The sequence below is a fragment of the Lasioglossum baleicum genome, chromosome 3 (assembly GCF_051020765.1).
Source record: "Lasioglossum baleicum chromosome 3, iyLasBale1, whole genome shotgun sequence".
NCBI lineage: Eukaryota > Metazoa > Arthropoda > Insecta > Hymenoptera > Halictidae > Lasioglossum > Lasioglossum baleicum.
Genome location: NC_134931.1, coordinates 5,809,744 through 5,833,035, shown reverse-complemented (window position 1 = coordinate 5,833,035; position 23,292 = coordinate 5,809,744). Strand labels below are relative to the sequence as shown.

Below are 23,292 nucleotides of genomic sequence, written 5' to 3'. Positions count from 1 at the left end.
GAAACTCCTATTATTAACACGTCGACTGTCACTTTGGTTATGCATAGACTATTTGTCCACACGCCCCACAGATATCCAGTAGAATAATACTGTAACAGAAAACAATATTCCTCGAGATGGTAAGCTTCTACCACAATCCCCTTTTCTCCAAATTGGCGTTAGAAACTGTGAATTTGCATAATTATCCGCAGTCTGGTCGCTGCAATCGAAAATACAAATGGCATTGTAGTACTAACGAAAAGCAAAGAATAGTGAGGTATATGTTAATCCATTTGCCATGAAAGCAGCCAAAGCGCCTTGATTACATTTAACACGGGCTCGCAAAGCCAGGCTCGTCGCGTCCCACGAAATCGGATAAATTCTAGCAGGAAGTCTGTGTCTTGAAAACTCCGGCTACTTGATCGCCGTTCTCTCTTCAGCCGGGCCCGTCGCAATCTCGTAATCGACTTTGCGAGGCAATTCTATAATCCCTTAAATCTAATTAGGGGCGAGTGAACCACGGCCGAGACGGAACTCGAGTTAACTTCGCTACAAACAAGAACAATATCTTCCTTCGTCAGTCGAGGAACTTTGTTAGAGGCGGGGTGGAGCCAGATCAGGCGATGGAGAACGATCTGGAGAAAATAAGGTCGCCCCGAAGGATAGCCAGCGGCTGGCCAATGTAATCGCTTGTAAAAATGTAATAAAGGATCAAAGTCCGCTGTTGAAACGAATACTACGGGCGCGCCACGTTATATCGGAACGAACACTTTCTTCCTCTAGAGGTCTTCTCCAATCCTCCCGTCTTGTCCTGCGCCAGATAAATTGTTTTCAAACTCCACGATTATGAGGCCTTTTTGGTCCGAAATCGTTAATTCTTCTCTGTCGACACTTTGCAGAAAACGTCGTTTAACCCCTCGATATACGAACTAAATGAATTTCGATGTGAGCAAAGGTACCAATCATTCGCTTATCAGATGCCATTCAAAAATTAATAACTTTTTAAAAATTGGATCAAACCACTTCATTCTTTTCGATGGTAGAAAGTTTAGTTTCAGTGGAAGAATTAAAAGATTTTAATATTAGAAAAAAAGACTTTATTTAATATAGTGTATTAATATATTATTTTCATTTTGCATGAAGATCCGGAATATAATAATTATGATACATATCGACATCCATTAAATGCATAAAACACGCAATTTAATTAAAAAGAAGTAAAGTGATTTCACAAAGTAACCATCTTTAGCTACCATTAACATGTTTCCAAGCCTGTCATCTCCAAGGACCGCCTTCCGTATCAAGATTTTGTCAACTATAACTCTCTGTCTGACATTTCGATTGTCCCCTACGATCTCAATTTAATTCACTTCAATTTCCATGTCCAGCTCCATAAGGAACGAAAGGAATTTGGACACACGACATTCATCCGTGGAAAAGATCCAAACATTCCGTCGGCGTCCGTAGCTTTGAGAGCTGAATGTTAACTCCCTTTTGCTGTGGAATATTCGACGTAGATATCGAGACAGACGGGGGAAAAAGAATCGCTGCTTGATGCAGCTAGTCGGGATGTTCAAGCGGCACCCTCCAGCAGTGGAGCCGGCCGTCTCTGTAGGGGCACTTCTTGGACCCAGAGTATTTCATATTTGACTATCAAAGGTGAAGCTTTGTGCAGTTTATATTAAATCATGGCACGGTTACAGGATGTCAATAGACGTGCCTTTCCGCTTCCGTTGCGTCATACACTTCACCGTGGCCTCGCTTCCAGGCATACGATCTTGTTTGGTCGAACATACGGGAGCCGAAGAAAAATTCTATTAAATGGATTCCTCCCGCAGGATACACTTTATCCAATCATTATGCAAATAACGCTCGCAATTCCAAGATTTATATTTTTGTAGCCGGCTAAAGTAGCCTATTATGAAACCAATTTATACAAAATTACTCTCTATACGAAAAAAAGTACAAATTATTCGGTCCCTTAAATAAATAACATTTTTTGTTTATCACAAAATCAATGATATTTAATATTAATATATTTCAGCATTTATGTTGTTTTCTACAGAGACAGCATCATGTATTATAACATCACCTATGACTAATCATTTACAAAACGGAATTATCAGTTGCAGGTAGAACATTTACCGACTAAATAAAGAATTGTTTTAATTCAGGCACGTCCAGTATTTTCTATAACGAGTTCTTTTTTGGAATGCTGCGAGTCCGCAGAATACCAAAACCACGAATAGCCATTCTAAGACGAATATAGTATATTCTATTTCCGTGAAAGTGAACTTTCCATTCAACTCAAAATGATATTACGGACACATAATGAAATGAAGATTGAAAATACTCTGTCCAAGATATTTTTGCATTCCCGATAATTTCAGCTTGACCTAACGAAGCGAATAAACTCAATATTCGAATCCTTCGAATTATGGTCCAAATATGTTCCCAGTCGTCGCTGCGTTTCAGCCAGGTTCTGGCGAATTCATTGAAATCACCGGTACGCGAGACGACACGAACGACGGATTGCTTAAAAACTTAAGGGAGATCAAGCCGGGTGAAGTCGTTCGAAATTAATGAATGACATCGGATTAGTCGCGTTTATTGATGCGACGGCAACGGTGGTTCGAGTGCGCAGAACAACGGACTGGAAATAAGAGGGGTCGTTGTAGATTCCAATCAATATGATGCATACGGCTGAATACCTATATGTCGAGTGTTATTAACCCTAGAATGAATAAGGGCTTCTCGAGTTCACCGTGGAAAAAATATCAAATATACAATTACTCCAAAAAATACTGGACATTTCCAATACAACAAACAAATTGTTATAATTTCGTATAAACACGGATCACGCTATTTACTTTTAATTACTCGCATATAGTATTCCCTTTAAATTTAGTGTTTCAAGCATAAACAAAGGTGTCGACTACACTGGTAAATATTTATTTTGCTTTAAAGTAGTTATTTAGTCATTGAATAAAAATTTATTTATGTTGCAGTGGTATAAAGTTGCATGTAACCGGTTATGCAGAAAGTAGAGTGCGAGTATCTAAAGGTTCATTAAAGGCCCACCAATTCATTTGTACACTGAATAGATACAGCCAGGAACTTCGAATTGCTATTGTCAAATATAGGAGCAATGAATTGAAAGGAAGTGATACGAAGTGAAATTATATCGAAAAATTAATATATACGAAAGTACCGATCTCGTTATAACACTTATACAATTTCAAAGAAATCTTTCAACCGAAAATATAACAAACTTAGGTGAGCTCCGTTTGGTCTCCTCTCTCGAGTCTTTAACGTAACAGCTTGAAGCTTATGGGGGAACATCGCGAACCCGCACTCATCAATTTAGGCGAAACTTGGTGGGTTTGCAGAATGATTCAAGACAAGAATAACGGTGTACCTCATTTAGGCCCAATTTCACACTTTAGGGGTGTGGAACCTACTGTTTAAGTCATGTAGGTGCTTCCACATTTTGCGGAATTCTTAAAGTACAAGTGATAGAACGAAGTGTTTGAAACAAAAGTTTGAAACAATGGACCAATAGGCTCTAGTAATTTCCAATTATAATAGTTTCTTATGCCAGCACAGTGCCCTGGCGCGCTATTCATTCGTTTTTCATATGAATATGAATATGATAAAACCCGCATACCATTCATCATTTTCATTCATATTTCCCGGTATGTATATGTTCGGAATAGACACCCCGGGAAGAGTTGAACAATCCGTGCGTCTATATACAGGGTGTCTCGCGCACCGTGGACAATCTATTGGGAAGTAATTCAACGCGTAAACGCGAGTCGAAATGAGAGAATAAAATTTTTTCATTCGACGCTTCGTTTTCCAGTAAATCGAGTTTGAAAATTCACCGAATACACGTAGTACTAGAGAGGAATTGGTTGATGCGTCTGGTCATGACCGACCGATTCTACTTAGTGCATATTGCATATATTGTACTGTGCGAAGCACGAAAGAATTGTAGCGAGAAGGGAACCGGGCTAGAAGTCTCACCACTCAGATGTTCTTTCCGTTCCTCTTGCCCCGTTCCCTTCTCGCATCAATTCTTTCGTGCTCCGTACAGTACTATAATACGCGAATCCGATGGATCTTTACATTTATTTTTCTCGAAAACGAGACATCGGACAAAAGAATTGTATTCTTCCTTTTCGACTTACTTTTTCATGTACAGTCAAACCTGTTTTTGTGCGGTAGATAGGCATCGCAGAAGAAAAACCGCACAAAAAAAAATATTCACAAACTTCATAAATAGCTACAACAAATAATTTTTCACAACATATTAAAGAAAATTTTTTTCATGCGGTGGAGAAGGACCTCATAAAAGAAGTCTCACTTAGAAAACGTCGTCGAAGCTTTGCGAAATAGCGAGAAAGTGCTTTCCAAACAAAATAAATAATTCAATTACACATGAAAACATTTTAAAAACTGTTAATTTCACATTTTAAACATGGAGAAATGTTCAAAATGTACATAATTCAATACATATATCCAAAGAAGAAAGAAAATTGTTTCGATAATATCTCGTTAACTGTTAGGTTTAGGACATATGAAAGTCAACACTTTTATACTCAGAATTTGATACTCTATCGATCTATGGTATAAAAAATAGGACATTCCATTTTAAAAAATCAAGGTGACCTTGGAATGTCCTACACTACTCTACCCACAAGAAAGCAATTAATACTGCGTAATGTAGCCCGTCATACCAAACAACTTTTGTAGGAACACTTTTTTGATAACGACAACGGATTCCGAGATATCCTGCTGATCTGATCTGATATTCATGTATACCGCATAAAAACAAACCGCACAAAACAAATCGCACAAAAGAAATTGCATATAAAAAGACCGCACAAAAGCAGGTTTGACTGCACAATTTCCGACCTTTCAGTCGGCAGTCCACGGTATGCGGACCAACATTTTTTTGAATTCCTATATTATCCATCGAATACCTCACTTCTTCCATTTCAATTCTCTCTGTGTTTTCGTTTCCTGTGAAACCGATCGAGAAAATCGGAAATACTTGTCCTCGGGAAAACACGTCCACAGGAAACCAAACTGTGGACCGAAAAGACGATATTCATCTGATGCGTTCCGCATCGATGATATTTCCTCGCACCAGCGGAGGATCTATCTCAGAAGTTTATCTCACTTATTACCGACGCTGTTTTGATCTCGTTCGACGGTTATTTTACAACCCCAGATAGGGGAAGGTAACGTCTTTGTTTTCACCGCAGCATCCTCCGGCCAGCGACCCTCATCCGCTCGGTAAACCGTTCTTCCGACAGTCGAGGGAACGTGGTATAAGATAAGGAACGTCGTCGCTGCCTTTCGATTTTCCGTATCGTCACCTTTCTGGTTCCTTTGTGGCTATAGTCCATTTAATAAAAACCTTCACAGCGTAATTTTTAAGCTACTCATAATAAAGGTTTCTATAAATTACGCTTTATTAGACGACTGCAAAAATTCGTGTCTGATTTGAAAATAGAGTAGGACCTCGATTATCCGAACATTGCATATCTGAAGTCTCCATTATCCCGAAAAGCTTCAAATTTGAAGCTCTAAGGTGATCCATATGCTATGTGTTGTGCAAATCAATGAAGACCATCCAAGAAAGAATTTACAAAATTAATTATTTATTCTTTCATCATATCATGCTTGTGCCGTTGTGTTGAATAAACACAAAAGGATTAATTAAATTAGAAAAATGAAGAATGGAGTTAATATTGAAGTGACTGTATATGGAAGCGGTGTGGCATCCGTTATATGTATACCCTGCCGTATAAAGGTAAATATTGGTGAGAATGAACCAATATTTTTTCACGAAATGTGTAGCCTTCAACCGTCGATTTTATTCGATGCTATGCGTGTCCGACGAATTTTAAAACTCGAGTTTTTCGAAGACTGAAGTACAAATGAAAAATTGTATTGCATTATTAGTTTCTTATCTTCTCGTAAGTAATCACCTTATGTCTGGGCCATCGTTTGCCATTCTGCAGTTCCTTATTGAACGAGTTACACCCGATATTATCACCGGTCATCCTTGAAAATATTCCCCTTCACGTACACTCGATAAAGAAGTGCAGAAATATTTATTGTAAAAGTGTAGCCGTAAAACCAAAATGTCAAAAAGGTTTTACGCTCGAGTTCGATTTTACGGTTAAAAAGTACGTCCAAATGCACGGGAATCCTGTTTTTCGATGGAAAGTTACAAAAATTTTCATCTTCATCCTCTTTGACATGGTCGGCCGAAGCGCGTGATAAAAAAAGGAGATCTAAGCGAGCGAGAGAGAGACAGAGAGAGAGAGAGAGAGAGAGAGAGAGAGAGAGAGAGAGAGAGAGAGAGAGAGAGAGAGAGAGAGAGAGAGAGAGAGAGAGACGAGAATCGCCGAAGAATGTTAAGGATCGCTCGAGATCCCGACAGAATAAATTCGGGGGATTCATTTTATTTGTCGTTTGAAAAACCACACCAGAGAGGAAATTGAAATAAACCCGGGCGGAGAGCGCTCAGCGAGCATGGCGAGAAACAAATGACAAAGCGGAGATAGTCGGGGCGAGAGAGAAGGCGAAACTTAAGGTCGTTTTGTTCGAGGAAGGAGATTGGCTTGGAAGAGAGAATACCTAGTTGTTAGCAAGCACGAAGCAGTCCGGGGTTGCCAGATAAGGCATGGGCATAAACGTCCGCAGATAAGGGTAGTTTGCACCCCCGTTGTGGACAGTTAGCCTTAAATGAGCTAAGAGGGTGGGGGACGAGACGTGTAAAGGCTTTTGTTGCGTGGATCCCATCTTCCCGCTTTTGAAATCAGTTTCGCTGATGTCAGTCTTGCGTGATAGCAGATCGAATACCCGTGACAGAGAAAACATCTTCTCGTCAATACATTCTGCCATTCAAAACAGGAACTATTAGATACATGAATAAGTTTCTGTCGATTATTTGGCAAATAAAAGTTTTTTGTTCAAATAGAAAAATGAAGAATATTTTATTCAAAGTATTTTCCAGCGTTAAGTATAACCTATTCACCCTTTTCACGTATCAGGTGGATTGTTCGTATTAGTAATTTTTTGACAATCATGGTTAAAACGTGGTGATGCATTAACATACTATTCGTTAATGGTAAAAGAAACTACAAAATAGAGAAGGCAATCTTCAAAAGGAAGAACGTGAATGACCAGGAAATTCAATTTTTACACTTGATTACAATGCTGCTTACTTTCATCAATAAATCTACGTAGACGAAAGTTGCGTTTGTTTAACGTTACTAAAGTCGGACATTTCATACGCAACTACCTAATAGTAAACGACAGAATCGTATTCAGGTACCTAATGGTATACAGTTATGCTTGCAAGAAATATTACTTTATCACCGTATCGCAATTTGAAGCTGACGGTGTGTAACGCTCGACGAAGCTGCAGAGGGGATACAAATGTAAATTCGACCGACGGTTGGCCCAATTAAAAGACAATCTACTCGGAACCAACTGGAGGTGCAAAAAAAAGAAGAAAGGGAAAAGAAAAAGTTTCCGCGGCGGAGCCGACGCGACGGTCGGTGATTTTTCACTGAACGTCGTCCGTACAAAAATCCTGTCTCGCCGTTCTAAATTCCGCTTATCTAATGGGGTTTCGACAGTAATGTGCCGGCGTATTATGTAGAACCATCCTGCCAGGCCCATCCCTTTTACGTGGAAGACCACGAGCAGCGGTGCCGTTTAGCGTCAGATAGCGGAAACGTATGAGGGACGGGGTGAAGCCACCCTTATCTTAAGGGTAGCTACTCAATAGCTAGTCGCACCGAAATTTCTACCGTTTTCTCTCGTTCACATTCCGTCGTCCTTTCTGGTTTCTATCTTCGGCGTTCTATCTTATATTTTCTCGGACTTTTCTGAACGGATTTCAATTTTGCTGATCGCTAAATTAAATATAATCCTCATATCATTAACCTCTTGCATACAATATTTGGTTTGGACATTCCGGAATTCTTCTCGACTGAATAAAATTGTTAAAAGTGGGAATACACTCCCATTAAATTTCTATTTCTTACAATTGACTTGGACAATTTTTATTTTGAATAAGATGAAAAGCTTTACAACAATTTCATTCTCTTATACATTATTTTCCACTTTTTACAACTATTGCTATAAAGAATTGTCTCTTCAATAAATTCAGCAACGAACACGTTAGAAAATGTGTGTCCTCAATGTTTATGAAAAATTACCGCTAAAAATTTCTGTCATGCCATAGGCGGAGTATACGCAGGAGGCCAACTATGCCAGCCGTTCAAAGTACCAAGGAATATTTCTCATTCGTACCTGCGGGGCACATGCGCATAATTTAATGTGCAAGACAGAGGAAGCACGAGGTAGGCCTTAGCCGCGGCGCTTAGGGTTACTTATACTTCGGCCGAGCTATGTGTGTAGTGTACAGGAGTGCCTCGGGGGTAGGTGCTTGCGGTAAATCTAATAATGTTGTAATGCTGTTACCCCTTCCCCGACCCCGGAAAGTTGGACCGTAAGTTTCTACCGGGCCTGTTGGCTCCAACTGCCGCCGTGCCGAGAATTTCTAACGCGTTTGCCGTTTTCGCTGTATACACGCCCCGTACGCATACTTCCGACAAAAAAGAAAGATCCGCTGCGAGACACGCTTCCGGAAGATCTCGATGACGGCGAACGCGGTCCTATTGCATATATGATAGTGTATGCACTTCAAAAATATGAAACTACATACAAAATGTTTATAGTGTCGTCGAGTAAATGAAGTAGACATTTAGATGGCTGTATAATGACAATGAAGATTTATATTCTTGAGGAATATTTCAAATGTATATATGAATTCTTATTTCGCACAGTCGAATGTACTATAGGTATTTATTTTGATTATACCAGAATTTGCGGAAGAACCGGAAGGAGAGTAACGCGGGATCGGAGTTATATGTAAACATTTACAGCCACTAAATGGCCCGATGGCGGCGAGAATTTCCGTAACACAAGAATTATTGTACTTGTCGATTAACGAGCGGCGGTCGGGCAACAGGTAGCTGACGCCAATTTACCGACTCTTCCAGTGTACGTGGTCGAAATCGAAAGAGGCGGGATGACGGCATTCTTCCGTAAATTTCCCGCGACTCGCGTCTTCACCTCCCGTTCCCCCCGTTTTCGCGAACGTCGTCGTTAGTCTCTGTTGGAGACCCCCTCGTTCCCCGCCGGTATGTCTGGAGCCCCGCGTAGATATATGTCACGAGCCTAGGTAAGCCTCGCAGTCACCCGAGGGTGTTCTGCAAACTATGCTCGTGAAAAGTTCAACACAACTTCATAACATCGGTGTTCCGTGAGAGAATTAGGGGGTGAGAAGGGACTCGAAGTGGATGGTCGGGCGAAGTGCGGCCGTCGGGGGCCGGGGGTAAATTTGTTCTAGCGTGAGCTTACATGGGTTACGTTAAGTACATAGGTGTTTGGGGCTAGTTAGCTGTATCTACTCTCTCTCACTGGGTGCAACTTGAAACGCCCGGTACCGCGAGCAACAATCCTCTCGTGGATTCGGTAAGTTTTCGTGCCCCCCCTCCCCTCCAGAACAATCAGAAACATTAACGCCGGGAACTTCGAGCTATCTGCCTGATCCAACCGTCCGCATCACGCGTCTTCTGCGGATCACGTCATCTCCACAGGAAGCTGAATGTGCTGCCAAATATACGTCGGCAACCGCCATTTTTATTCTTGCCCGCCTAAGTCTCAGACATCCACTCTACATTACAAGGGAGTTCAAATTGACAGCAAATGTTATACAGTGAAATAATAATATTGTGGTGGCTAAAGTGCATAGAATATGTTACACAATGAAATAATCAATTAAAATTGTTAATCGAAAAATTCGAATGGGCAATGTCAGGGTGTAAGATAGTTGGAAGAAAATGTTTTCGCGAGAAAGATTTTTGCAACGATTAGACGGTTTACTACACACATTTTGCCAATTGAGATCCACAAGCGGATTGAGTCAGACTTTGAACAGCATTCAGTCTGAACAGCAATTTGTGGCGTTAATACCATAAGCACGAGCTAGAAATTCAATCCTCTTGCGTACCAATGATTCTGTATCAGTGAATATTGGTTATATTATACAGGACGATGCTATGTATTGATGCTGAAACAAAGACCACGGTACAACGAGTTCGCCAAAAATACATGACCGATCCCGTTCGAATGCTACGACCGACATAATAGGCCGCGGGGTATCGCGGAAAATTCCTCAACCGCATAAAATCACAATACAAAACAACCTGTGACCCGAATCCTATATATTTCTCTTTCCCGTTTCCCTCTCTTTTCGATCCACGCTCTCGGCCCCCTCCCCTTCACCCCTCTTCGCCCGTGGCTGCTCTTTTTCACGGTTCCGACTCGCGGAGATAAAAATCAGTAATTAGCCAGGACCATTATGGCGGCCGTTTGAAAAATTAGCGGGTCGTGGGGTAACCGCCCCTCTGGATATAATCCTGCATCGGTAACGGCGCATACCAACGTGCATCCAACCTGTCTCTGATTTATACTGGGTTGCTATTAATTACACCCACCCACTACCTCGCTTTCCACTGGCCAACCTTCGTCCGAATGCCTCCACGCATCCCCCGATTTCTTTCTACCGAGCGAACCCGCAAAAATCACCGGGTTTATAATATTTTTTACACATCAGCCATCGCTAAGCTCTACATACACAAAAGAACTTTAATTCACATATGTCAGATTTAATCGACCATGTATATTACTCGAGCGATCAACGTTAACATAATATTTTAAATTATATTGTTAACTGTGAATTTTTAGCAAGGAGAATCAATGTGTATAAAAGAATGTAGGTATCCATTTTAAAAAATGTCAATGACCTTCATATTACTGTTACGCTTCCAGCTAGGGAAAAACGATTGACACCATCTTGTAAAACTTTAGAAACCGTTCATCTTTTCCCTGTAATATTTTTCCTTAAATTCAACCAGAATAATTGTTACCGAAGAGAATATTAGGTTATCAATATTTTTTCACATCACATCGAAGAAGGCTTTCGTTGAATAGTAGATTAGAACATGTTGATGAAAGTTCTTCATAGAATAAACATAACAACAAGCTTGTCTACGAGCAGTGTCTCTTGAGATTGAAAGCATACAGCCAGTGTGTGTTGCTCTGGGACAATGAATGACACGGAGTCGCTTACTCGATTTTTCAGAGCTATTCTGTTGCTCCCCCGATGTTGATTTTTTTCCACCGCTATTGTCTCATAGCTTCCATCTTTCAGTGTCCACGGTGACGCATTTTCATAGCGTGCGAACGCGCGTGTCATTGTGTGCGTGTACCAGCACGGGAGCGTGCGCGCGCACAAGCGTGTGTATGGGTGAATATTTTTTTTTTTTGTTTGCATACGAAAGAATTGGAATCCGAGCGCGCCGAGTCGAAAATTTCAGCCGGGTTTCGCATCGGTTGTTGTTTCAACTGACGCTGACCGGTCTCGACGGGATGCGGCGCAATTAAATTAAATGCTTCGGATTAATTGTTCGAAAGCAGTTAAATTAGTTGCGTTTGTTTTGCCCGATTTTTGCGCAATCTCGCTGCGGAATGCGCGCGGTATACACGCACCAACGAGGGAGGAAATTTCGTTGGCTGGCCGCCTATTACCCATCGCGTGTGTCCTCGAATCTCGCCCGAGGATCACGGGAAACCGTCGAAATATGGGCGTGCTTTCGCAAAAAGGACACTTAAAAAATTCATTAGCGGGAAATCCGTGTGTACGTGTTTGCATGCCAAATGTAGCCGCGAGCCGCGCATTTTTGTTTTCCGTTTCGCCGAACAAAGAATTCGCGATTCGAAACGCGCCGATGCAAAGGATATCCGTGCTTAACAAAGCGACCGAAAGAAGAGAAACAATTTTTCGTTTAATGCGTTTTGGCCGGGAGCGTCGGCCGGCCGATAATTTTGTCCTGTTGTCGGCCACAGAATAATCCTCATGCATGTAGAATTTCACTCGAAACGAATTATGTTAAACATGCAAAATTCACACATCTTTGAATGCACGTACATTCATTTTTCTAATCCGAGAAATAATCCGACGCGATTTATACTAAAGGCTTGTTTTCACATAATATTGTAAGTTAAATAATCTACTTTTATCTAAAAATTATTTAATCAATGAAAGCAATTAAGACTTTTAAGATGGTAGACAAATTAAAAGAATGCAAGTGCATTTATACGTTATTGTATATTTACTGAAAGTATTAGCGAAAGAAATTTCTATATGATCCATCCGTCTAGCAACTGATGAAGAAAATGACTATTTTGCATAAAGGTTCGCAATCTGCTAATAAAATGTAATTAATATTGTCCATAAAATTTTCGTTTTTTTTTTATGCGAAAAGAAGTTGTAAGCCGAGTCTACCGCTCGTTATTTCACTATACCAAAAAGGTAAACAGTTATAAATAGACTGCAGATCTCTATGCATCTACGGCTTCTGAAAATTTTGAAACAATGCTGGAGTATAAAATTTGACAGAAAATGATGCGATTTATTACCACTTAAAATAAGATGTTATTTGATTCCACTTTCTCTTGAAATTCGTCTACAAACATTGCAAACTGCATAAACATCCGCAGTCTAGTTATAAATAATTGTAGCATGATCTTACTCTCAATTGGTCACTTACTGGTACATTCACGCAATGTCTTCCAGTTCTGTCGGGGGTTGTATTAATAAGATAAAACTTAGCTCCCGAAAGATCGTTGTTGTTTAGACTGATGAAAACCGTAATTATTTTTTCACCATCCAAATAGAAAGATTTCTAAGTTTCTCAACTGGCGCGACTACCATCTTCGCAGCCATACTCCCGGCGTATTTTCTGAAGCGCCGTTGGCCCCGGCCAAGTTGGCCGCAGCCGAAGGAGGAGCCGAGTGCAGGCAGGAGTGCATCGTCAGCGCCGACGCGTCGCGGACTCTTGAGAGCCGCATTGCTCGGATGCTGACGATACGTCCAGGACGCGTACGACCGTCTGGGCGAGCTTGCAAGTAAACGTACGCTAGACATGGTTAGACTGGCATCCGGCCGCAAGCTCTCAACCTCATTGCGACCATGAAGCCACCCCGATTCCGACTAGCTTTCGTGCTTCTCCCCGTCGTTCAACCATCCCCCTCCCACCCCTCCTCTGCCCTCGTGGATTTGCCTGTGTAACCGATAGCCGTCCACCAGATATCGCATCGTTGAGACATTCAAGACATAACGGGCCGAGGAGAGATATGCATCATTAGGATTGCCGGACAGCCAACACGCGTGCCCACTCGGCGCAGCGTTCCTGCATCCTTCGATTCTCGATTGGTCGAGATCGATGGAATGCTGAGGGGTGCCTGGCTCTAAGATGTCCCGCATAGCTCATTCCAGACCGCCCGTTGAGGGTCGTTCAGCAGAAATACGCGTGCAACTGCAGTCGAGAGTTGGGAAACTTTTTCGAATCTCCATACCCATAAAATGTTATTCACATTCACAGTGATCGCACTTTTTTTTAAAATAGATGAAAATAAGATCACTGTAGTGGCGTCATCAATTAAAGGGCACGTCAGCCAATCTGTTGATAATGGTTCAAGGCATACCAGCTTCGATAATTGTACATTAGAATTCCATGCATTGATGTACAAAGGACTCTCGTTGGACCAAGAAGATCCGCTTATGATCCAAACATTCTACACAGCCCCTACTAATACATTACACAAATAATTAACCTATTTTATTTTCATTACCCATCGCGGATATGATTTACAGCATACTTCGCGATGTTTCGGATGTATTCATTTTCTCGGCGGGACAGAATTACATACTGAAGAGCTAAATTTAATGAAGAAGAAAGTATTATACCTGGAAAAAATTTTTCCAACATTGTCTGCAGTAATAATGTCTTTAAAAATCATTCGCAGTCGCAGACAATTTAAAATACTCATGTAACCGATCTCACAGAGAAAGAAAAGATCAATTGATTAACCAATCGTTTTTATTTCGATTAAAATATTAAAATAACTGAATTGGGGAAGGTTTAACTCCTATTTTCGCTGATCGTTGCGAGAGCAGATTTCAGAGAGTTTTAAAGAAAGAGCAAGGTGTCCCTCAGGAAAGAACGTGAGCCGTTGTGAATAAACGGGTCCGTTCATCCGCGCATTCCTAACACTAAAATTGCATACCTCCGTATATGCGTGCATACGGGCTGGAAACAAACGAATGGGGTTGTTCGGCCACCATAGAGGGTCCACTGGGACGGGATAGCGAGGGGGTGGGTTTTAGGTGAGCCGAAGCCGGGATGCGGGGACGGCGCGGGACAAAACGAGATACGGGACAGGGAGAAAGAAGGAGAGAAAGATAGATGGAAATAGGGTGCACGGTGTTCGGTGGTGGTTGGGGGTGAAAGGGGTAGATACGGTGGTGGTGCCGATGGTGGTGCCAGTGGTGGTGCCAGTGACTCGGTCGAACGACGAGGGGTATGGAAAGCGTAATCGTTCTAGCCCCGGACCTCAACGAACTGCCCCTACGCTTCGTGCCTCTGTCCCCCTCGCACCCCCTTCACCCCCCGTGCCCGTTTTCTCGCTCGCTATTTATTGCCCGCACTCGGCCGGTTCACAACATAAATATGTTACACCTATGGCCACACCTATTGCCCACGGCTCGCGGCTTCCTCTGCAGGCATGCGGCCAGTCCGCGAAAAGAATTACACGGATAAATGTTTTGCTCGCATTTGCTCTACACGTTTTTTCTCTCCTTCGTTTCGTAACCTTTCTCCTCTAATTTTCCGTTTCACGTTTTTTTGGATAACTTCAAGGATTTTAACGTCTGCATCGAACCGATAAATAGAATCGTCCTTTTTCATTATGTGAATAATAATTTCGACATTGCCGGCCTGTCAATGAACTCTGTGTGACGCAATTCATTTTACAAACTCAAAAAAAAATATGAAAGATATATAATGTATTTCGAGTTGAACGATACTGCTAATCGCGTAACAATAGATAAAAGTGATACGATTGACCTTGTATGGCTGCGTGGAAGTGAAATCTCTGTCAATGCTGAAGTAATTTTTGTACTGATTAAATAATCACCAGGAATGACTCGCGGACTCGTTGAGATTGAACAATTCGCGGGACAACAAGTGTAGTTTTGTGAACTAATTGGGCTAATTATACGTCGAGGGAGAATCGATTCGCTATTACGTATTCATCGTACCAACCCCTTTCGTATCGTCGCTGCCTTTAAAACGGAACCTGTCGACAACCTCTTACCTAAGGGACACAATCTCCTATAATACAACTGCAGGAATCGAGGGTAACGTAAGAGCAGGCCTGCGAGGGTTTCGAAGTAGGGGTAGCGCGGAGGGTCGAGTTTTCGAAGATAAAAGAAAGACCAACTGTTGAATATCATCCAAGCCTGTTACGGACCTTCTACGTCACTGTCTACGTTCAATTGCCGATCCACCACAAACCGAACAATAAAAACAAACTCGACTCTAACCAACTATCAAAAACCACAAGTCTCGCACGAATTAAATCTATTTTGAGAAAAGAAGCAAAATTACTTACGTTTCTCGTGATTCCGCAAACGTAGAGCAGCTCTCACGAAAATTAGTCGGCGAGTCTTGTTCACAGGATCACAGATCACGACTGGTTTCTTCCGGGTTGGCCAAACTTTATTTATATAATTATAAGTGACGTTTTAAAAAAATAAAAGTAACAACAGAAGGTATTCTAGTTGGATGGAACTATAGAGGGGGTATGGTGGAAGTGGGGGGAAAGCGTCGTGAGCGAAGGAACAATGGACAGAATCGACCGGGCGCGTTCCCAGCGACGCTCGTCTTCCGAGGGTGAGTTGGAAGCTCGACTCGCGGGGACGTCGGGACGCCCAAAAGCTCGACAGCTCCGCGGACGCACGTGCAACTCGGCCGCGTGGCACGTGGTGTTTGTCGGAGTGGCTCGGCTCGAAAGCTGCTCAGCAGAGCTTGCAAGCTCGAGGGCTTTTATTGGTCGATGGGTGGAAACTGCGCATGTTTGCGGGTGTGGCCAGAAGTTAAGGGGCGGAATAAGCTCGGCGTGATGATAGGGCATCCCCGAAAGGGGCACGTCTTCGTGGGTGGGCACGTCCCGCCGCTATCCCACCCCTAACGTGCTTTTTCCTTTAGCTCCTAACGAGCGTGAGAACCGCTCTCTCCTGTCCAAGCCCCGAGAACTTGCCAACTGACTTCTTCGGCAAGGAGCCGTGAGGAGGGGGGAGGGGGGAGGGCGCGCCCGCTGGACTTCGTCGGTAATTAAGGGAAACTAATGACATCGAAGATTCCCCGGGATCTGGTCTCGCAATTCTGGTTTTTCTTGGTAATGTTCTGCACGGAATTTTCTTCTCTGGTCACGAGGAGCCATGAATTTTTTCCTATATAATCTTTACTTTATCTACTGACATGCATTCATTCGGAATAGAAATTATTAATATAGTTAATTACTAGTGATTATTCCAAAATTTTGTTAAGTCTAGAGTGCTACAGCTTTCAAGCTAAAGATCTTTTAATAGATCCTATAACAGCAATAGCAACGTCAATTGTGTATCAAAAATTCACTCCCAGTAACGTAACCAAACAATTTCGTTTGGTATTATTATGTAAAAGATGTTTCTTTAAGGACACTATTCCTCTTGGTAATACTCTTCGTTCAACTTTTTACTTTAGAGGCATATTTGATATTGTACCAAAAATCCGAAAACAACAATTCATTATCTAATGAGGTTCAGTGATTGGAAGGATTGATGAAAACACGAAAATCTTGAACTTTTACACAGACAGACATTAATATTGAAACAAGAAGTTCACACGGAGTATTATGGCAAAGGTTAAGAAACATTTCGCTTTATTCTCAGATACCAGCTCATTCTAGACTAAAATTGTTGCAATAGTCAGGAAAGTAGTAGACAGAAGTAATACTAGTTATGTCTATCAGAAAATTTCACATTTTATTTGTTTGATAACGGCGCCAAATAATTTACGATGGTAATTCTGTCAAAGGAACATTTACAAAGCACATACTGTACGTCAAGTTAGATGTTGAACATTGATTTACGGAACAGAATAAACATTATTATACAAGGCGTCTCAGGATGGGTGCTACAAGCGGAAATGGTGTGATTTTATTTGCCAAAATAAGTAAAAAAAAAACATTTTTCGGTTGAAGATTCGTTTCCTTGAAAATGGAGTTTGAACATTCCGAGGGATCTATCGCGTCTGATCATGGCTAACCAATTCTACTTTTTGTGAATGCTAAGACACGCACAGGCCATTCTGTTATTTTTAATGGTCTTTGAGGAATATTATTTTTCTTTAATCTCATTGCAACGTTGGCTGTGCTGGTTTTTAAAAATTGTCTCGTTGAAGCGTAAACTCGTTTTCCTATTTCCATTTGCGCTACGGAATCAACTTATTTCCATACATTCATACAATCTAATTACACCTGTCCCTCAATTTACGCGAACATCCGTTCCACGTGGATTTGATTTACCTTGATAAAAATCGTGTAAATCTTTTCTGGAATTGAATCTGTCAGCGCTTCGAGCACTTACGCCGGCATGGGGAGTGAGACGAAAATGCTTCCGATCGAGCTAGTTCTGGTCATCTCGTTCTGATGTATATACAGTCGGCCACAAAAATATTAGGACAAAATCGCAACAGATCGGAATTGTAGAAAAAATACTAAAAGTCGCATTTCACAACTTTTTTATATGGGCCTATATTGAAAATTTAAAAATACGTTTTGTAGATCTGTGTAAATTAAACATATTCTGAAAATTTCGTCAAAATCAGTCGACGTTGCAATGAGCTACAAACGTTGAAAGATGGTGAAAATTGCAATTTTTCACGATTTTCATTACATCTTTCAATGCCTGTCATTTTTTCCCGCATCAACCGATTTCGATGAAACTTTCACAGTGCATATAATTGACACAGATCTACAGAATGTACTTTTTAAATTTTCAATATAGGCCCACATAAAAAAGTTGAAAATGCAACTTTTAGTATTTTTTCTACAACTCCGATCTATTGCAATTTTTGAAATTATTTCTTTTCACATCCTGTAGTAAACTAATTGCTCTTGGTTTCCAAAAAGTTCAAATCGCATGGTCCAATATTAAAAAAGTTATCGTTTTTTTTTAAGAGCGTCCCAATATTTTTGTGACCGACTGTACATATCTGACCGTGTAAAATTAGATCGCGTAAATCAATTCCGCGTAGGGTAAACGGTGCAATGATTGGCACCCTAAGTCAATATCGTAGTAAAAATCTTTTTATCTATTTTTGAAATGTTTAAACGAGCTTAACTTGCTATTATTATAAACTAATAGAGTTTTTTCAGCAAAATCAAACAGTTTTACGAGTCATAAATCTTTCATTATAAAATATATTCAGTGAATAACAATCGTAAGACAAATAGCACTGTCATTGGCACAGTAAGAAGTAAACGTTAAACATAACGCACTTATTACATTTGTAGTACAGTCCGAAATTAAGTTATAAAGCGATAAAGTATACTTACTCGTGACGAAAATTTAAAAAAACACTATTTACACTGCACTATGGTCATCCGTCGTTCTTACTGGATGTACCAGCGTTGCTAACAGTCATATGTGGAACTCTGTTATGAAAACTTACAACGTTGCTTTGAAATATAAATAAGAAACAATATAAAATGATTTTCTATACCAGGAATTCTTAATATTTGCCGTTTAAATCAGACGTGCCAATAACTTAAATTTCTCAAGCACTGAAATATTCCCAGACCATGACGGCACCACAACCATATTTTAAGGTCATTTTTACATTGCATTACGTTAGCTTCTTGCAGATTTCCTTCATTTTCTGCAAACATTTCTTCAAAGGTCTTGTACGATATCCCCAATATTTCGTAGATTTGTTTACATGTAACACATAATTATCCATACGTACCTTCTCACGTCGTCGAAACACTCGAAGGTTCGAGACACAGAAAGAATATAATTCCACATCTTTATTTACGTTGATGAACAAACGTGATTTAGCAGCCAAAAAGATTTGGTATCATTAAATATTCCAAAAATTGTAAAGTCTCTTGACATTGATTTAAATAAGTGGAATTTAACATCAGAAAAGTGATGATGATGAAGTTCAACATGAAGTTTATGTTCGTAGGGATAAATAAACGGATGTCTGGAAGGGCCTATGTCAGATTTTAAAAATTTTATAGTAGTGCCATTTTGTACTCAAACGTGAATTGTAATACTAGAAACTCTTCCATTGGAAAAAGACTGAAAACCGAAAGACTTTGTTTACGCTTCGTTTTGTTAAATATTAAAGCGAGAAATAAGTTCCTCAAAATTTAAAAAACCTGACATAAGCCATTCTTCCGGACACTCATTTAAATGATCCGTTCACCATTAACCTTGGATTTCTACGTGACTTGTGAAGAAAAGCAGATCTTTGTGTCGTCCATGCGGCAGTGGTTAAGATATTAACGAGCGCAGCAAGATAATTTTCTTTGATAGCAACAGGTGGAGGGTATTTGGCATTAGCGAGGAAAGAAAGCGGAAGGGTCGCGGTGGCGTAGTATCGTCGTGCAAAGTGTTTTTCGGCGCGGGGCGATGCTCAGTCGATCGTTAACAAATCAGGCCGGTCCGGTAAATGTTTGACGAGGTTGCGTGTCCGTGGTAAAGCGAAAGTCTAATCACGGCCGACCGATAAATAAATCGGTCTAGCTAAACAGCGAATCAGTTAGGAGGATAGTGTGATTTCAGGGAAGAGTACGCGCGGCGACCGTTGCTGCGCCGGGATACGATGGTTTGTATGGTGTATGTGGGGGGAGAGAGTAGGATTTCCATCACGTATTTGCACGGTGTGCCTGCTGATTGGCGTGCACCGGCTACCACCGTTTTAATGATTTACCCTTGGAGAATGGCACTCGAGCTAGGACGGCGTAACGTGATTTATTATTGATTGCTGTTCACGCTGAATAAATGTAATTTAGTTATTCATCTGTGTCGTTTTCGAGCCGGACGTCGGCGCGGCCTTTGAAACGTTTCATCTTCGGCCGACCGACGACGAGCCGACCGCGGCGCGGTACGGATGCGGATGGTTCGGAACGGGACGGATAATTGACTCCACAATTACGGGCGTAACGCCGCCGTTCGCGGATTTAGGACGGCCGGATATGATTCATTAGGTGTTATTAAATCGTGGCGGTCTCGTCTGCTCCTATACTTCTATAACGGATAGACGACGGAACGTAAATATGTAATCGGCCGCCGTCTCGTTGCTGATCGTTCTGTATAACGTCAACTATTGATTGCAATTATGACACGCGCGGCGCAAGTCGCGAATTCAAATCCGGCTGATCGGTGTTTCATAAATTCGCAATGACGCACAGGTCCGGCGTGAGTGACGCGTCATATATCGCGCACCCACCGTACATTTACGTGTGCGCTCGCGGCATATAATTGCAATTAGAGCGGAATTCATTTACATCGATCGCCGTTCGATTTGTTCGGGGAGGAAAGCACGGATTTACACGGGCTCGCTGCACGCGTTAGCCCGCGTCTGGATTTATTTCCGTGTACGTCAATCTCGGCACCGATCCCGCGATGTAAATGCTATTAGATTAGCCCGGCACCGAAAGCGCGCGCGCGCGCACACGCCAAATCTGTTCGGGTACAACACCAACGATTCCCGAAGAGAGAGTTTCGGGAGCTGCCCGTGGTTCTTAAACAGAGAATACATCTCGTTTCGCATCGGGCCGCGATACGGTCCGTGTTTTTTTTTCTGAAAGTGTATTCCGAGTCCGTTCCTCACAAATACCCGTTCAGGTATACATATTGACACCGCTTTGCTGTTCTCCCGCGCAGCTGTGCATTCAACGTATATTTTCCACTTTCGTTTCTTCGTTGGATCGAAATTTATTGACGGAACACTATATTGGATTTTGTATTTTCGGATATACACTCAGTATAATGAGTCTCCGTACACCCTTTAAAACAGAATAACATTTTTATGATTATATCAAATGACCTGATGTTTTGTAAGCAATTAGAAGCATTGATATACCAAATGATGTGAAAAAAATATTTTCTAAAAATTACAATTTACAAGGTTGCATGCAAAAATAAAAAAGGCACTTTTTAATTAAAACTTTTTTAGTTGGCCCTTTTGTAGATCTATGTTAGTTATACACATGGTGAAAATTTCATCGAAATCGGTTGATGCAGGAATAAACAACACGCATCGACAGATGTACGATTCTGTGGATTTTAAGCAGAAACTGATCAGAAGTCGTGTAAAACTACGATTTTCACCTATTTTAACCGCTTGTAGCTCGTGTGTATGTCAATCGATTTCGATGAAATTTTCAGCAGATGTGTAACTACTATAGATCTACAAAACATATATTTTAAATTTTTATTAAGGGCCCAAATAAAAAGCTTTTAAAAAGTGCCTTTTTTATTTTTGCATGCAACCTTGTAAATTGTAATTTTTGGAAAATATTTTTTGCACATCATTCGGTAAACCAATGCTTCTAATTGCTTTAAAAACTCTCGAACAGGTTATTTAGTATAATTATAAAAAGTTATTCTGTTTTAAAGGGTATACGGACTTATTTTACTGAGTGTAAATTGTCAGTGTTTTATTGAAATAATGTTGGTTAACCCCTGAAATTTGAAATGTTCTGATACAAGCACAGTTTTCTTCTTCAAACTGCCACTACTTTCATAATAGTAAAATTGTTTTGATAACCGTACGCTACGATTGAGAAAGTACATTTCTATTAATAAATCGAAAAGAATGGTTCATTTTCGATTCATTTGGGTCAATGACAAATCAATAAATAAGTGTCACTTCCCTTACGATTAATGAAATAATAACAAAAACCCTGCCTGCATGCGATTACATACCTTTCTACATCATGTAAATATAATACAATCGATGCAAAATGCACATCAATGGCTGGATGTAAAACTAATGGTGAGTTAATAATTTTGTGGAATACATGTGCAGGTATCCCCTACATAACGAAACACTCCTGCAATACAGTTTCGCTCCATCACGGTTCGATAATTGGGGAAATTCCCTTACAATATGGAATTCCTACAATACGCTTTCGTTTTGGTGCAAAACAGAAACACACAGCAAATCTATCTACGCCATGATGCCATGGAAACTCATCACAAATTTAGACACTGTATTATTCTCGTGCCTCTATCTACCAGAGAAACTGAGACATCTTTTCTTTGGTGAATTTCTGCTTAACAAAATCAAGGCAGAACATTTTTATTTCTCACGAAGACTCTGAGTCTACTGATGAAGCAAAACTGGTCGGAACGGTATTCGAGATGGATGAAATTACTTCAGAACTAATACTGAACATTTTACCTTAAAAAGCATGCAGGAGACGGTAACCTTCGAAGACCGAATAATTCAAGCCCTCCTTTCTAAATCCAGATTCGTTCACTGGCAAAAGCCTAAAATATTGATGTTTTAAACTTTAAGAACGATTCGCATCACTCGATACTCGTTCAGAACCTAAGTTCGCTTTCAGTAACCTTTTACAACCCCTGGGAAAAGGAGATTTCAGAAAAATAGTAAAATAAATTATCGTGAATTTATTTTAATGCTTACCAATTTCGTTACAATTTATTGTACCTGAGTGACGGGTGAGGTGGCTCATTGATCACGTAAATATATAATTTTGCGGTTTGATTACGTTAGAATGCTGACCAGATATTAATTAAACGGTAATACGGTACGGGGTAATAACGGCGAACGGGGAATTGTAAACCGAATAGAAAATGTATGATCGCGGAAGTAGAGGAGAGAGAGAGAGAGAGAGAGGGGGAGAAAGAGAGAAAAAAAGGAAGGATTTGTTCTGAAAATTTCATTTCGATTTTTTTAAATACCACGCATCGCGCGGCCGCCGCATCCGGGATTAAAAGCTAATTCGAGCGATCCAGTTTAATTGAGCGATTAACGGCTAAATAAAGCCTGGCTTTCCGTCCCTCTCGCTGGCTCGCCCTCTCTTTTCCTACCGATGTCCACTTTCCTCACCCTCTCTATCCCCCTTTTAGAACAAATCGTTCGTGATGGTGTCCAGCTCGGTGGAAAATATAATTCAAAGATATTTATGGCTGGATTACCGCTGGAATTGGGTATCTAATATACATGACCGGTTCCGCGGACCAGCCGGACTTTAACTGTCCACCAGGGGGGCGCGTTTCGACGTTTTAAA

General features: G+C 40.9%; 1 protein-coding gene across 2 annotated transcripts in view; it reads right to left on the bottom strand.

Moving 5' to 3' along the window:
• LOC143221800 (LIM domain only protein 3) overlaps nucleotides 1–16,010 on the bottom strand; it is a 104,039-nt gene extending 88,029 nt beyond the window's left edge. The window contains exon 1 of one of the 2 annotated variants that reach the window (XM_076447323.1): nucleotides 15,592–16,010. The gene's annotated coding sequence lies outside the window, so the exon portion shown is untranslated. Of the gene's footprint in view, nucleotides 1–12,686; nucleotides 15,553–15,591 lie in introns of those variants that run through there. The other variant, XM_076447324.1, reaches the window with a different exon arrangement.
• Nucleotides 16,011–23,292: the final 7,282 nt, after the last annotated feature.